The sequence below is a fragment of the Aegilops tauschii genome, chromosome 4, assembly GCF_002575655.3.
Source record: "Aegilops tauschii subsp. strangulata cultivar AL8/78 chromosome 4, Aet v6.0, whole genome shotgun sequence".
Taxonomy (NCBI): domain Eukaryota; kingdom Viridiplantae; phylum Streptophyta; class Magnoliopsida; order Poales; family Poaceae; genus Aegilops; species Aegilops tauschii.
Window position 1 is genome coordinate 135,914,965 of NC_053038.3, and position 14,870 is coordinate 135,929,834.

Sequence of the window (14,870 nt, forward strand, 5' to 3'; positions counted from 1 at the left end):
TAGAAGTAACTCCCAAGGGTTTGATAGATAAAACAGGCGGTAGGTACTACCTCAACTACTTCCCAGTTCCCACAATTTAAATAGATCCTAATCATGCAATGTTTGAGGAATAGATCTAATGCAATAAAAACTGGGTATGGAAAGTATGATCAAAGTGTTACTTGCCTTGCTGATGATCCGCAAAACCTAGCGATTCGAAGTAACAAGCGGCACACTCCGGGTACTCTATCGCAAACAAACAAGCATACAATCAGTACTCATCTAATGCACAGGTAAAACTCGAATGAAAGATCCAACCAGAAAGTTCAACTAAAGAACTCCGGTTTGCAAAAAGAATCAACTCGAAAGAAGCAACGAAAGTCAAACGGCGAAAGAAACAAGCTTCGTTTACTAATCTAGATCTAGGTCAAATTTTACTGTAGCAAAAACTTGTTTGAGTAGGTTATACGGAAAGAGAATTTCGAGACGAAACTCTAGGCGCTTGAATCGCCTGATTCCGATAAACGAGCGAGAAGTTAAACAGAAACAAAGATTCGATCAGAAATTGAATCTGAGATAATCGCAGAAAAATCCGACGAAAAAGAAAAACGGATGAACGCTTAAAGAACGGACGTTCGTTAACAGAGAAAAACCGACGAACGCGTTCGTTAAAACGAACGGTTCGGTGAACGCTCGCAAAATAATAAAACCGAAAAAAAACCGATCTAGGGTTTTTTTTAAAACGAATGGTTTTTTTTTAAAAACAAAAACCAGCGACGAACGAGGCGAGGCAGCGAGGTACCTCGTCGGGGCGGGGCTCCGGCGGCTCGGGGGGGAGCGCGGGGTGCGGCGGGGCTTGGGGCTCGGGCGAGGGGCGGCGGCTCCCGTGCGGGCGGTGGCGGCGGGCAAGTGCGGCGGCGGCGGCTCCGCGAGTGCGGCGGCGGCGGGCGAGGTGAGGGGAGAGAAGAGAGGGGGGGTATATAAAGGGGGGGCGGAGGTGGCTTGGGGAAGGGGGCGGCGGCGGCTCCCGTGCGGAGCTCGGACTCCGAGCGGCAGCGGCGGTCGTGCGCGAAGGGGACGACGCGGGCGGGCCGGCGGCCTGGCGCGGCTGGGCTCGGCCCAGCGGGCGCGCGTTTTTTTTAAATGTATCGCGGAAAATAATTCGTAGAAAAATAAATAAAAGTCCAAAAAAATATAAAATAAATTTTCCCCGTCTAGTTAGAAAATCTAGAATAGGGTGGACATTTTTTTTAACACAAAATAAATATTTTGAAAACATGCAATATTTTTAATGCAATAAAAATTGCAAATAAATTCCAATAAATGATTTTAACATTTTACCTCCAGTATTTCAATTGTTTTGGAGAAGTCATATTTTCTCCTCTCATATATTTTTAAAATGAAATATTTTTCCGGAGAGAAAATAATTAAAACCAAAATCCTCGTCTTATTATTTGATGAAAATCAAATATGAAAATTCGAGAAAATCCCCAACTCTCTCCGAGGGTCCTTGAGTTGCTTAGGATTTATCGAGGATTTGACAAAATGCAATAAAACATGATATGCAATGATGATCTATGTACAACATACCAAATTGAAAATATGGGATGTTACATGGGTTTTAATGTATTACTAAATTAGGGATCATTTTAATATTAGATAAAAACTAAATGAAAGAGAAACTAGAAATAAAACAGAAAAGAAAAATAAATAAAAAGTAAAAAAGTAAACAAAAGAAAAGAAACCCCCCCCCCGGCTCCCCAAGGGCCTTGGCCCAATGGCCCAGCTGGCCGGCTAGGCCAAACCGGCCCAGGCCGCCCAGCTCCCCCTCTTGCGTCTTCTTCACTGTGCGGGCGACCGAGCGCCCGTGCCCGCGGTCGCCGGCCGACCGGCTCGCCGCCCCACGCCGCGGCAACGCCGGGGATAAGGACGAGCCCTCCCCCCTCGACCTCATCCTCGTCAGCCCCCTCCCCGCGGAGATATCTTTCCCTCTCCCCCCATATCTCGCCCACTCTCCACCTCGCGCGCTCCGTCTCGCCTGAGCGCCGCGTCACCGCCGTCTGGCACCACCGCGGCGAGCGCCGCCCCCTCTTCCCTCCGACGTGCCCTTCCACTTCACCGGCCTCCGCTGCATCTTCTCCGACCGCACGCTCGAGCGGGATGCCCCCGCGGCGCCGTCCCCGCCACGGGCTTCTTCCTCGGCTCCGACACACTCCGTCGACGAATCCGGCCACCTCGAGCCTCCATCAAGCCCGCTGCCATCCCCTACGGCCCCACGGTGAGCTCCCGCGCGTAACCCCTCACCCCCCGTCCGTTTCCATGCATGTAACCGCCATCGCCATAGCTCCCGTAGGCCACCGCCGCCCTGCTCCATCGCCGCCATGGCCACCGCTCGTTCCGAGCTAGCCGAGCATGAGCACGTGCTAAGAGCCTCCCGGTGAAGCCGCTAGTGCCCTCTGCTTGTCCTCCCATGTCCCCTTGCACCGGATCTATCTGCGCCCGACTCCGGCCGGCGCGTCGCTCATCATCGTCGTCCCCACGGGCCTCCCCGCAGCCTCCCGCTACCTCCATCGGACGCGCGCGAGCGCCAGCTGCTCTTAGGCCCTCTCCGGGCGCCAACCCGTGCCCTGCATCGCCGAATCCACCATCGCCCACCGCCGCCGCCTCTGCTCGACGCCGCCGTTGTTGCAGCCTGCCTCAGCCTGAGCTAAGGCCACAGTTGGATGCCGCTCCTCCCGCGTCTGAACGAGCCGGGCCGCGCTCGAAACGGCCCTCTGTGGCGCGTTTCCGGCGAGGTCCCGAGCGCCTGCGCCATGTTTTCGGTCGCCGGCGTTCAGCCGCCGGCCACTGCCAGCGTGGCATACCTGGGGCCACCCCTGGGTCACTGCCAGCAGGCCCCGCAGGCCCCGTTGACTGGGTTGACCCAGTCAACGTACTGACTGTCCAGCCCAGTGCCACTGACATGCGGGCCCCGTGCTATTTTAAACAGGTTTTATAAATAATTAAAATGTTAATTAATCTGTTAACTAATTAGTAATTAGTTAGTCACTGACACCAGGGGCCCACCCCTCTAATTAGGCTGTTAGTTTAGTTTAAATTACTGTTAGACTAACAGAGGCTGACATGTGGGTCCCACTGGACCCACAGGCCCGGTTGACCTTGGTCAGCGAGTCTGTTGACTGCTGACATCATCCCCACGCAATGCTGACGTCATATTCCTTTTCTGTTAATATAAATAATTCTAGAATATTGTTAAAACTTTCAGAAATCATATAAAATAATCCGTAGCTCGGATGAAAATGTTTTCTATATGAAAGTTGCTCAGAAAAATCCAACGAATCCGAATACGCGGTCCGTTCATTTGTCACATGCCTCTAGCATGCTGAACATGGAACTTTCTCCCTCCGGTCATCTGTCTGGCACAGGTCCGGAACCGGGAAAACATTCCCGGTTGAATTTCCCCCTTCACCTATTCGTCTAGACATACATTAGGTCACACCCGACACGTCGTATTACCACGTTATGCTTTGTGATGCTATGTTTGCTTTATATTTACTGTTTCTTCCCCCTCTTCTCCCCGGTAGACCCCGAGACCGATGTTGCCCCTGTGATCGACTACGTCGACGATGACCCCTCCTTGCCAGAGCAACCAGCCAAGCCCCCCCCCTTGATCACCAGATATCGCCTATTCTTCTTTATACTGCTTGCATTAGAGTAGTGTAGCATGTTACTGATTTCGGTTAATCCTATTCTGTTGCATAGCCTGTCATTGTTGCTATAGTTGTTACCCTTACCTGCTATCCTACTGCTTAGTATAGGATGCTAGAGTTCCATCAGTGGCCCTACACTCTTGTCCGTCTGCCATGCTATACTACTGTGCCGTGATCACATCGGGAGGTGATCACGGGTATATACTATATACTTTATATACATGACACATGTGGTGACTAAAGTCGGGTCGGCTCGTTGAGTACCCGCAAGTGATTCTGATGAGGGGGCTGAAAGGAGAGGTGGCTCCATCCCGATAGAGGTGGGCCTGGGTTCCTGACGGCCCCCGACTGTTACTTTGTGGCGGAGCGACAGGGCAGGTTGAGACCACCTAGGAGAGAGGTGGGCCTGGCCCTGGTCGGCGTTCGCGGATACTTAACACACTTAACGAGATCTTGGTATTTGATCTGAGTCTGGCCATTTGGTCTATACGCACTAACCAACTACGCGGGAACAGTTATGGGCACTCGGCGTCGTGGTACCAGCCGAAGCTCTTTTTGACGTCAGCGACTGAGTGGCGCGCGCCGCATTGGACCGTAAGCTCGCGCTTGTATTAAGGGGGCTAGGTCTGCTTCCGGCCGCGTACGCAACGTGCAGGTGTGCAATGGGAGATGGGCCCAGACCCCTGCGCGCATAGGATTTAGACCGGCGTGCTGACCTCTCTGTTGAGCCTAGGTGGGGCTGCGATGTGTTGATCTTCCGAGGCCGGGCATGACCCAGGAAAGTGTGTCCGACCAAATGGGATCGAGCGTGTTGGGTTATGTGGTGCACCCCTGCAGGGAAGTTTATCTATTCGAGTAGCCGTGTCCCTCGGTAAAAGGACGACCCGGAGTTGTACCTTGACCTTATGACAACTAGAATTGGATACTTAATAAAACACACCCTTCCAAGTGCCAGATATAACCCGGTGATCGCTCTCTAACAAGGCGACGAGGAGGGGATCGCCGGGTAGGATTATGCTATGCGATGCTACTTCGTGAACTTACCATCTACTCTCTTCTACATGCTGCAAGATGGAGGTGGCCTGAAGCGTAGTCTTCGACAGGATTAGCTATCCCCCTCTTATTCTGGCATTCTGCAGTTCAGTCCACCGATATGGCCCTTTACACATATACCCATGCATATGTAGTGTAGCTCCTTGCTTGCGAGTACTTTGGATGAGTACTCACGGTTGCTTTTCTCCCTCTTTTCCCCTTTTCCTTTCTACCTGGTTGTCGCAACCAGATGCCGGAGCCCAGGAGCTAGACGCCACCGTCGACGACGACTCCTAATACACCGGAGGTGCCTACTACTACGTGCAGCCCGCTGTCGACGACCAGGAGTAGTTTAGGAGGATCCCAGGCAGGAGGCCTGCGCCTCTTTCGATCTGTATCCCAGTTTGTGCTAGCCTTCTTAAGGCAAACTTGTTTAACTTATGTCTGTACTCAGATATTGTTGCTTCCGCTGACTCGTCTATGATCGAGCACTTGTATTCGAGCCCTCGAGGCCCCTGGCTTGTATTATGATGCTTGTATGACTTATTTATGTTGTAGAGTTGTGTTGTGATATCTTCCCGTGAGTCCCTGATCTTGATCGTACACATTTGCGTTCATGATTAGTGTACGATTGAATCGGGGGCGTCACAATCGGATCCATGGGCCTCCTACGGGCTGTAGGATCCATGGGCCTTCTACGTGCCGGAGAATAAATGGGCCTTCTATGGGCAGTATGATCGATTGGCCAAACATGGGCCGTACAATTTGTGGACCAATAATGAACCACAATATGGGTCGTAAACACGCTAAAATTGGACTCTTCTTTTTATGGGCCCGATCATAATGGGCCATTAATAGGCCGGTATGTATGACGGGCTTAATTCTATCGGCAGACATAACATGTCGTTTATGGGCCATATTAGATGACGCTAGGAAAATGGCCCAATGGATTAACTGGCCACAAACGGGCCGACTGTAGCTACAGGCTGAATTTGGCTCATCAGCGGAATAGGCCACTAACGGATCGTAAGGAGTTGAGGGCTGGAAATGAACCCAAGAATAAAATGGGCCCTTATAAGGCCGAAAGTTAACACGGACTGAAAATGGCCCAACTGAATAATGGGTCGTTAATGGGTATAAAGTGATATATTGTTCATTGTGGGCCAGTTTCACCACAGGCCGCTAAAGGGCCCATAATTACAAAGGGCCTCATATGGGCCGAAAGACATCATGGGCCATACATGGCTAGAAGTTACAACGTGCTTAGAATCATATTGGACGACCCACATGACGCTGCTGGGCATAATTCGAAGAGGCCATAACGCGCTGTGAGTTAGCGGGCTATAAATGGGCTATATGCGACCATGCCGTTAACATGCCTTCTGTGGGCCGGCCTGCTAACTTTTGACCAAGTCAAACAGGCCGGCCTTTTAACCTAAATGGGTCGTTGTTGGGCCGAGCAAGGTGTCGACGTATCATAGGCTCGTCCCGTCCATCCGGTGGATCACATCTGTCCCAACGAGGAGCTCACACATGTTTCCTTCGACCAATGAGAATTTTACACATGGAAAATCGCCATTGGTCGTTGCTGTTAACAGGCTATCGGGTCCAAAACCAGGCCCAGTAGCTTAACGGCGGCCCGTTACGGTAGATGGCACATGCCGGTTACCGTTGAGGGAAACACTTCCATGACGCAGGATTTATCGTCATGGAAGTGGACACCTCCGTGATGATAATTTCAGTATTGTCATGGAAAATTTCTACGACAGCACAGGTATGACTATCTTGATTCTGTCATAAAATCGTCATGGATGTACATGCATGACAGAAAACGTGACCTACCGGGAAGTGTTTTTTTGTACTGATGATCACCCAGTTATGAAGTGGCGTTTGATACCCACAAAGCATTCTTCCGCCATTAGGGAGTGGCACGATCTCATTGTCTAAGGAATAGATACTTGACATGAAGAAAATTGTAGCAATTAAACTAAGTGATACGATCAGATGCTAAGCAAACGATTGGGTATGTCCATCACATCATTCTCCTAATGATGTGATCCTATTATTAAATGATAACTCATGTCTATGGTTAGGAAACCTTAACCATCTTCACTCAACGAGCTAGTCTAGTAGAGGCTCACTAGGGACACGGTGTCTGTTTATGTATCCACACATCTATTTGAGTTTTCGGTCAATACAATTCTATCATGGATAATAAACATTTATCAAGAACAAGGAAATATGATAATAACAACTTTATTATTGCCTCTAGAGCATATTCCCAACAGTTTCTGCCCCAGGCCTCTGCTCATAGGGCATATCCAACATTAAACCCCAAATCTGACATTGCATGCGTACCATAGCCGCAACACTGATGTGGGAGCCGGCCATCCTACCATAGCCGCAAATCTTCCGCTGTTTTTTTAACTTCGCAAGCTCAAAATAACCACATATCAAGCCATAGTTCTAACTTAAATATTACAATCCTACAAAGTTTTCAAATTAATGTAGTTCATACTTGAAATCAAATAGCATGTACGTTCTAGTTGTCCCCTTTTACCGCCCACATTGCTCAATCAAATCTTCCTTGAGTTGCTCGATGTCGAATTTGTCGATGCATTTGAACAAACTTATCAAACGTAGCCAGATTTTGATTTGGAAGTTTGATAGGAATCACCCATGTTCTCAAATCAAGAGCTGCAGTAGCATCCTCACCCTCACCCTCCACGATCATGTTGTGCATGATCACACAACATGTCATCACATCCCACAAGGTCTCTGGACCCCATTGTTTAGCAAGTCCATGACAACTGCAAAACGGGCCTACAGTACTTCAAATGCCCTCTCAACATCCTTGCTAGCTGCTTATTGTCTTTGGGCAAAGTGAGACCTTTTCTGACCAATTGGCTCAGAGTTAGAGATGGTCTTGACAAAGGTAGCCCAAGGAGGATAGATATCGTCAACCAGATAGTAGCCCATATTGTATTCATGGCCATTGATAGTATAGTTGCAGGAACAATTTTCCCTTCAGTCAACCTAGCAAACAATGGAGATTGATACAGATACATCGATGTCATTGTGAGACCCGGGTATTCCAAAGAAAGTGTGCCAAATCAAAAGATCATGCGATGCAGTTGCTTCAAGAATGATGGTGGGCTTGTTAACATGACCCTGATATTGCAAAGAGCCTGTTGAACAGGTATTGCCAAGAGCCTGTTGAATCCGTCGGGCGGATGGTACCTATGCGGCAAACGAAGGAGAGGTGTGGTGAGTACCGTAGGGGTAGATGGTACCTGCATGGCAAACGGAGGGGAGGTGTGGACCGGCGGTGGAGGAATGCGACGTGGGAGCCCAAGTGTAGCGGTAAAGGTCACGGAACTCCGGGAAGGGTTTGGCGGATGGCCATGGAGGTGTAGCGGCGGAGAGAGAAAATGGATGCAAAGAAAGAGGGAAGGATGGAGAAGTAGGGCCCGGGAGGGATTTTGGGTGAGGTTTCAGATGGGTCGAGGGTGTCGGAGTCCTACCTGGCTGTTGTCCGGACTCCCGTAAGGCCCCTCCTAGTTTTGCTTTCGGTTTGCGGGGAAAAAGACATTCGAACGGGCCCGCGGACGGATATAGCATGTAGCGACCAGACCTCAAATGGCCTATGCTGCTGTGCACCAGTGTCATCCCTGGATCAGTAATGCTGACACGCACAGTACAAATGGAGGATTTATAACAGAGTAGCAATCACACACTTATTACATCGAATATCTCCGAAGAGATTAAGTATGATAAACATGGCTTAAGGCCATCTAACAACGATAACAGCGGAAGACTTGGAAGATAAGTGAGTCCATCAACTCCAGCGGCATCACTGAGTATAAGACCACGACCTAAGGCACCTTACTCGTCGTCTGAAAAGTATGCAACATGAAACGTTGCAGCCCGAAAACGGGTCAGCACATAGAATATGCTGGCAATGTAACACACAGAGAGCAATGAACAGTAATAATGCTATACTATATGCATATATGGCTGGTGGAAAGCTCTATGGTTACGGTTTTGCGAAAAGCCAATTTTATCCTACTTCAAAAGGAATAAATTTTATTTAACTATCATGGTGGTTGAAACATTGAGAAGGTACCTCCAACTCAATCCCAATTAAGTATCATCATTACCCCAACAAAATTAATTATAAGTATCACGGTGATGAGATTCAAATGATAATCCAGGTACTAGATACTCAAGTTGTCCATAACCGGGGACACGGCTAATCATGATCAGTTTGTACACTCTGTAGATGTTTGCGCACTTTTCCCCACAAGACTCGATCGCCTCCGCTTGATTCTCGCACTGCATGATGTTTGAGAAACGGATGACCGAGACACAGTCTTTCAGAAACAATCACTCTTTACTCTGGATGGACCGGTACACCTACTTTCCCCTACATCTGCTAGTCCACCTCTTCAAGAGATCCTGTAACCTACTCAGCTATGCTAGAGCCCATAATAGCTTGTGGCTGCACACGGAAGTTTCTAGCATGAATAATCTTATGATCCCTTTGAGCCTGGGTGGCGGACCTTATACATACAGACAACACTGGGTTCTCCAGGTGCCTCAATCCACCCAGATGTGAGTTTTAGTTGCCACCTTAAGTTGAACCATTAATAAACATCTCACATCTGTCATGAATATCTCTCAAACCCAATCCACGTCTACGAGCATAGCATGGCAATAATAAAAGCAACGTAGAAGTAACTCCCAAGGGTTTGATAAAGTAAAACAGGTAATAGGTACTACCTCAACTACTTCCCAATACCCACAATTTAATTAGATCCTAATCATGCAATGTGTGAGGAAAACAGATCTAATGCAATAAAAACTGGGTATGAACGGAATATGATCAAAGTGTTACTTGCCTTGCTGATGATCCGCAAAACCTAGCGATTCGGAATAACAAGCGGCACACTCTGGGTACTCTATCGCAAACAAACAAGCATACAATCAGTACTCATCTAATGCATAGGTAAAACTCGAATGAAAGATCCAACCAGAAAGTTCAACTTAAGAACTCCGGTTTGCAAAAAGAATCAACTCGAAAGAAGCAACGAAAGTCAAACGGCGAAAGAAAGAAACTTCGTTTGCTAATCTGGATCTAGGTCAAATTTTACTGTAGTAAAAACTTGTTTGAGTAGGTTAAACGGAAAGAGAATTTCGAGACGAAACTCTAGGCGCTTGAATCACCTGATTCCGATAAACGAGCGAGAAGTTAAACAGAATCGAAGATTCGATCAGAAATCGAATCTGAGAAAATAACGAGAAAATCCGACGAAAAAGAAAAACGGACGAACGGTTAAAATAACGGACGTTCGTTAACAGAGAAAAACCGACGAACGCGTTCGTTAAAACGAACGGTTCGGTGAACGCTCGCAAAATAATAAAACCAAAAAAAACCGATCTAGGTTTTTTTTTAAACAAAGGTTTTTTTTTAAAACGAAAACTGGCAAAGAACGGGCGGCGGCAGTACCACGGGGACGGGCTCCGGCGAAGCTCCGGCGGGCTCCGGGCTCGGCGACGGGGTGCGGGGCTCGGGGGGGCGCGGCGGCGAGGGGCGGCGGCTCCGGCGGGCGAACGCGGCGGCGGCGGCGAGGCTACGGCGGCGGCGGCGGGGCGTGTTGCGGGCGGCGGCGGGTGCGGCTCCGGCGGCGGCGGTGGTGAGGAAAGAGAGGGGGGGCGCTATATATATAGGAGGGGGGTCCGAGATTGGGGAAGGGGACACCGGGCGGCGGCGTAGCCGGCCGGGACTCGGCGGCGATCCCGTCTCCGGGACGGAGACGACGGGCGGCGGGGCTGGGCCGTCGGCTGGGCCTTTGGCCCAGTCGGCGCGCGGGCGGATCTTTTTTTTTAAATAAGTTCCGCGGAAAGAAAATTCGTAAAAAAATAAATAAAAATCAGAAAAATAAAAAATAAATTTTCCCCGTCTAGTTAGAAAATCTAGAATAGGGTGAACATTTTTTTAAACCAAAATAAATATTTTGAAAATATGCAATATTTTTAATGCAATAAAAATTGCAAATAAAATCCAAATAAATCCAATAAATGATTTTAATATTTTTCCTCCAGTATTTCAATTGTTTTGGAGAAGTCATATTTTCTCCTCTCATTTTTTTTAAATTGAAATATTTTTCCGGAGAGAAAATAATTAAAATAAAATCCTCGTCTTATTATTTGATGAAAATCAAATATGAAAATTCGAGAAAATCCCCAACTCTCTCCGAGGGTCCTTGAGTTGCTTAGGATTTATCGAGGATTTGTCAAAAATGCAACAAAACATGATATGCAATGATGATCTATGTATAACATTCCAAATTGAAAATTTGGGATATTACAAACCTACCCCCCCTTAAGATGAATCTCGCCCTCGAGATTCGGGTTGGCTAGAAAACAGGTGGGAGTGGTTTTTCCGTAGATCTTCCTCTCGCTCCCAGGTGGCTTCATCTTCTGTGTGGTGACTCCACTGAACTTTGCAAAACTTGATAACCTTGCTGCGGGTAACTCGGCTGGCATACTCAAGAATCTTAACTGGTTTCTCCTCATAAGTCAAATCACTTTCCAGCTGAATCGCTTCTAGTGGCACGGTATCTCTCAGTGGTATCTCAGCCATCTCTGCGTGGCACTTCTTCAACTGGGAAACATGAAACACATCATGAACTCCAGACAATCCTTCGGGCAATTCCAGCTTGTAAGCAACCTCTCCCATACGTTCCACAACTCTGTATGGTCCGATAAAACGGGGTGCTAACTTTCCCTTAACTCCAAAGCGCTTCACTCCTCGAAGTGGTGATACTCGAAGATACACTCGGTCTCCAACTTCGTGAACTGTCTCCTTTCGTTTAGAATCAGCATAACTCTTCTGCCTGGACTGGGCTACCTTGAGCCTATCACGAATCAACCTCACTTTCTGTTCAGACTCCTTAATCAAATCTGGTCCAAACAACTGACGGTCTCCAACTTCGTCCCATAACAACGGTGTTCTACACCTCCTTCCGTACAAAGCTTCGAAAGGGGCCATCTTCAAACTGGTTTGATAACTGTTGTTATAAGAAAACTCCGCATATGGCAAATTGTCGTCCCAACTAGATCCATAATCTAGTGCACATGCTCTGAACATGTCCTCCAAAATCTGGTTGACTCTCTCGGTCTGTCCACCTGTCTGCGGGTGAAAAGCTGTACTGAATTCCAGCCTGGTTCCCAATGTTTCATGTAACTGCTTCCAAAACTTCGAGGTAAATTGGGTTCCTCTGTCTGATACAATGGTCCTCGGCACTCCATGCAAACATACGATCCTGGTCATGTATATCTTTGCCAACTTAGCACTGGTGTAAGTGGTCTTCACTGGAATAAAATGAGCCACTTTCGTCAAACGGTCGACTACAACCCATATTGAGTCATAGCCTGAACGAGTCCTGGGTAATCTTGTGATAAAATCCATGCCTATTTTATCCCACTTCCATTCGGGTATCGGCAATGGTTGTAGCAATCCTGCTGGCTTCTGATGCTCTGCCTTCACTCTCTGACACACATCACAAACTGCTACATACTCCGCAATATCCTTCTTCATTCCGGTCCACCAGAAAGTATTCTTCAAATCCAAATACATCTTGGTATTCCCTGGGTGAATCGAGTACGGTGAATCATGGGCTTCTTGCAAAATCAACTTCCTGATCTCCGGATCATTTGGCACATATACGCGGTCCTCGAACCATAAGGTATCGTGCTCATCCTCACGAAATCCCTTGGTTTTTCCTTTGCTCATCTTCTCCTTTATCTCTTCAATCTCCTTGTCTGACTTCTGAGCTTCTCTGATCCTTTCCATCAAGGTAGACTGAATCTCCAATGTCGCTAAATAGCCTCTAGGGACTATCTCCAAGCATAGCTCGCGAAGGTCCTCGGCTAACTCCTGAGGTAACTCTCCTGTCATGAGGGTGTTGACATGACTCTTGCGGCTCAACGCGTCTGCTACTACGTTAGCCTTTCCAGGGTGATAATGCAATCTCATATCATAATCTTTAATGAGCTCCAACCATCTCCTCTGTCTGAGGTTTAACTCCTTCTGCGTGAAAATGTACTTACAAACTCTTGTGATCCGTGTACACCTCACAATGGTTTCCGATGAGAAAATTTCTCCATGTCTTCAATGCATGCACCACGGCTGCTAATTCCAAATCATGCGTAGCATAATTCTTCTCATGGGGTTTAAGTTGTCGTGAAGCATACGACACAACTCTTCCTGCATAAGCACTGCTCCAAGTCCTCGACGAGAAGCGTCGCAATAAACTTCATAGTCCTTGCGTTGATCTGGCAGAATCAACACTGGTGATGTAACCAATCGTTTCTTCAACTCTTGGAAACTAGCTTCACATTCCTCAGTCCAATTGAATTTGGTGTCCTTCAATAGCTCAGTCATGGGCTTAGCAATCCTTGAGAAATTCTCGATGAATCTCCGGTAGTATCCTGCAAGTCCAAGAAAACTCCGGATTTCTCCAACTGTCGCGGGTGATTCCCAACTTGTCACTGTGTCAACCTTGGCAGGGTCTACTACTATTCCTTCTCCAGAAATAACATGTCCAAGGAATCCAACTTCCTTCAGCCAAAATTCACATTTGCTGAACTTGGCATATAACTGATGTTCTCTGAGCTTCTCAAGTACCAATCGCAAATGCTCTGCTCTTCTTCATCCTTGGAAAATATTAAAATATCATCAATGAACACCACGACGAACTTATCCAAAAACTCCATAAACACTTTGTTCATCAGGTTCATGAAATAGGCCGGTGCGTTAGTCAGTCCAAATGACATAACGGTATACTCATACAATCCATATCTGGTGGTAAATGTCGTCTTAGGTATATCCTGTTCTCGAATCTTTAACTGATGGTATCCTGATCGTAGATCGATCTTGGAAAATACTTTAGCTCCTTGCAAGCAGTCAAACAAATCATTTATCATCGGCAGTGGGTACTTGTTTTTGATGGTCACTTCATTCAATCCTCGGTAATCAACAACCATCCTTAGTGATCCATCTTTCTTCTCCACTAGAAGTACTGGTGATCCCCACGGTGACGAACTTGGGCGAATATAGCCTTTATCCAGTAACTCCTTGATCTGCTTCTTAATTTCCTTCAAATCATTTGCGGGCATCCTGTACGGTCTCTTAGATATTGGCCCTGTGCCTGGCAAAAGTTCAATCAAGAACTCAATGTCTCTATCCGGTGGCATGCTTGGCAACTCTTCTGGAAATACATCCGGATAATCCTTCACCACTGGTACTTCCTCCTGTACAACTCCTGATAAGGAATTCACTTGAGTCCTCTTCGGCATATGCCGGGATACATACTTGATCCTTTTTCCTTCTGGGGTGGTAAGCAAAATCGTCTTGCTGGCACAATCGATGTTTACTCAATACAACGATAGCCAATCCATTCCCAAGATCACATCCAAACCTTGCGATTCCAAAACAATGAGGTCTGAGGGGAAAACATGCCTACCAATGGCCAACGGTATCTGAAAACATCCTTGGGTGGCCATATACTCTGCTCCTGGCGAGGTTACTAACATGGGGCTTTTGAGAACTTGGGTGGACATCTTAAACTTGTTTATGAATCCCCTTGATATGTATGAATGCGATGCACCAGTATCGAAAAGAACAGTTGCAGTAAATGACTTAACCAAAAACTTACCTATTACTGCATCAGGCTGAACTTCAACCTCCTCCACGCTCACGTGGTTCACATGTCCTTTGTTGAACGGGTTCGGCTTCTTCCCAGAGCTTCCATTGCCAGTTCCATTTTGGGCTTCGGGACAATCAGTAGCATAATGTCCCGTCTTCTGGCACTTGAAACAAGTAATGTGACTTAGATCTCTCTTGGTTGGGGTAGATGGGTTGGTGCGGTTCTGTCCGTTTCCTCCTCCATTCCCATTACCATTCTTGGAGCCATTATGGTTGTGCGAACTACCTCCTCCATGGGTATGCTGAAACTGTCCTCCCGGCTTCGGGGTAAATCGTGGCTTCTGCTGGGCTCCAGAATTGTACTTCTCTTGTCCATACTTCCTCTTACGGTTTTCAATCTGCTGTTGCTTCCCTTCAATCATGAGAGCTCTATCTAC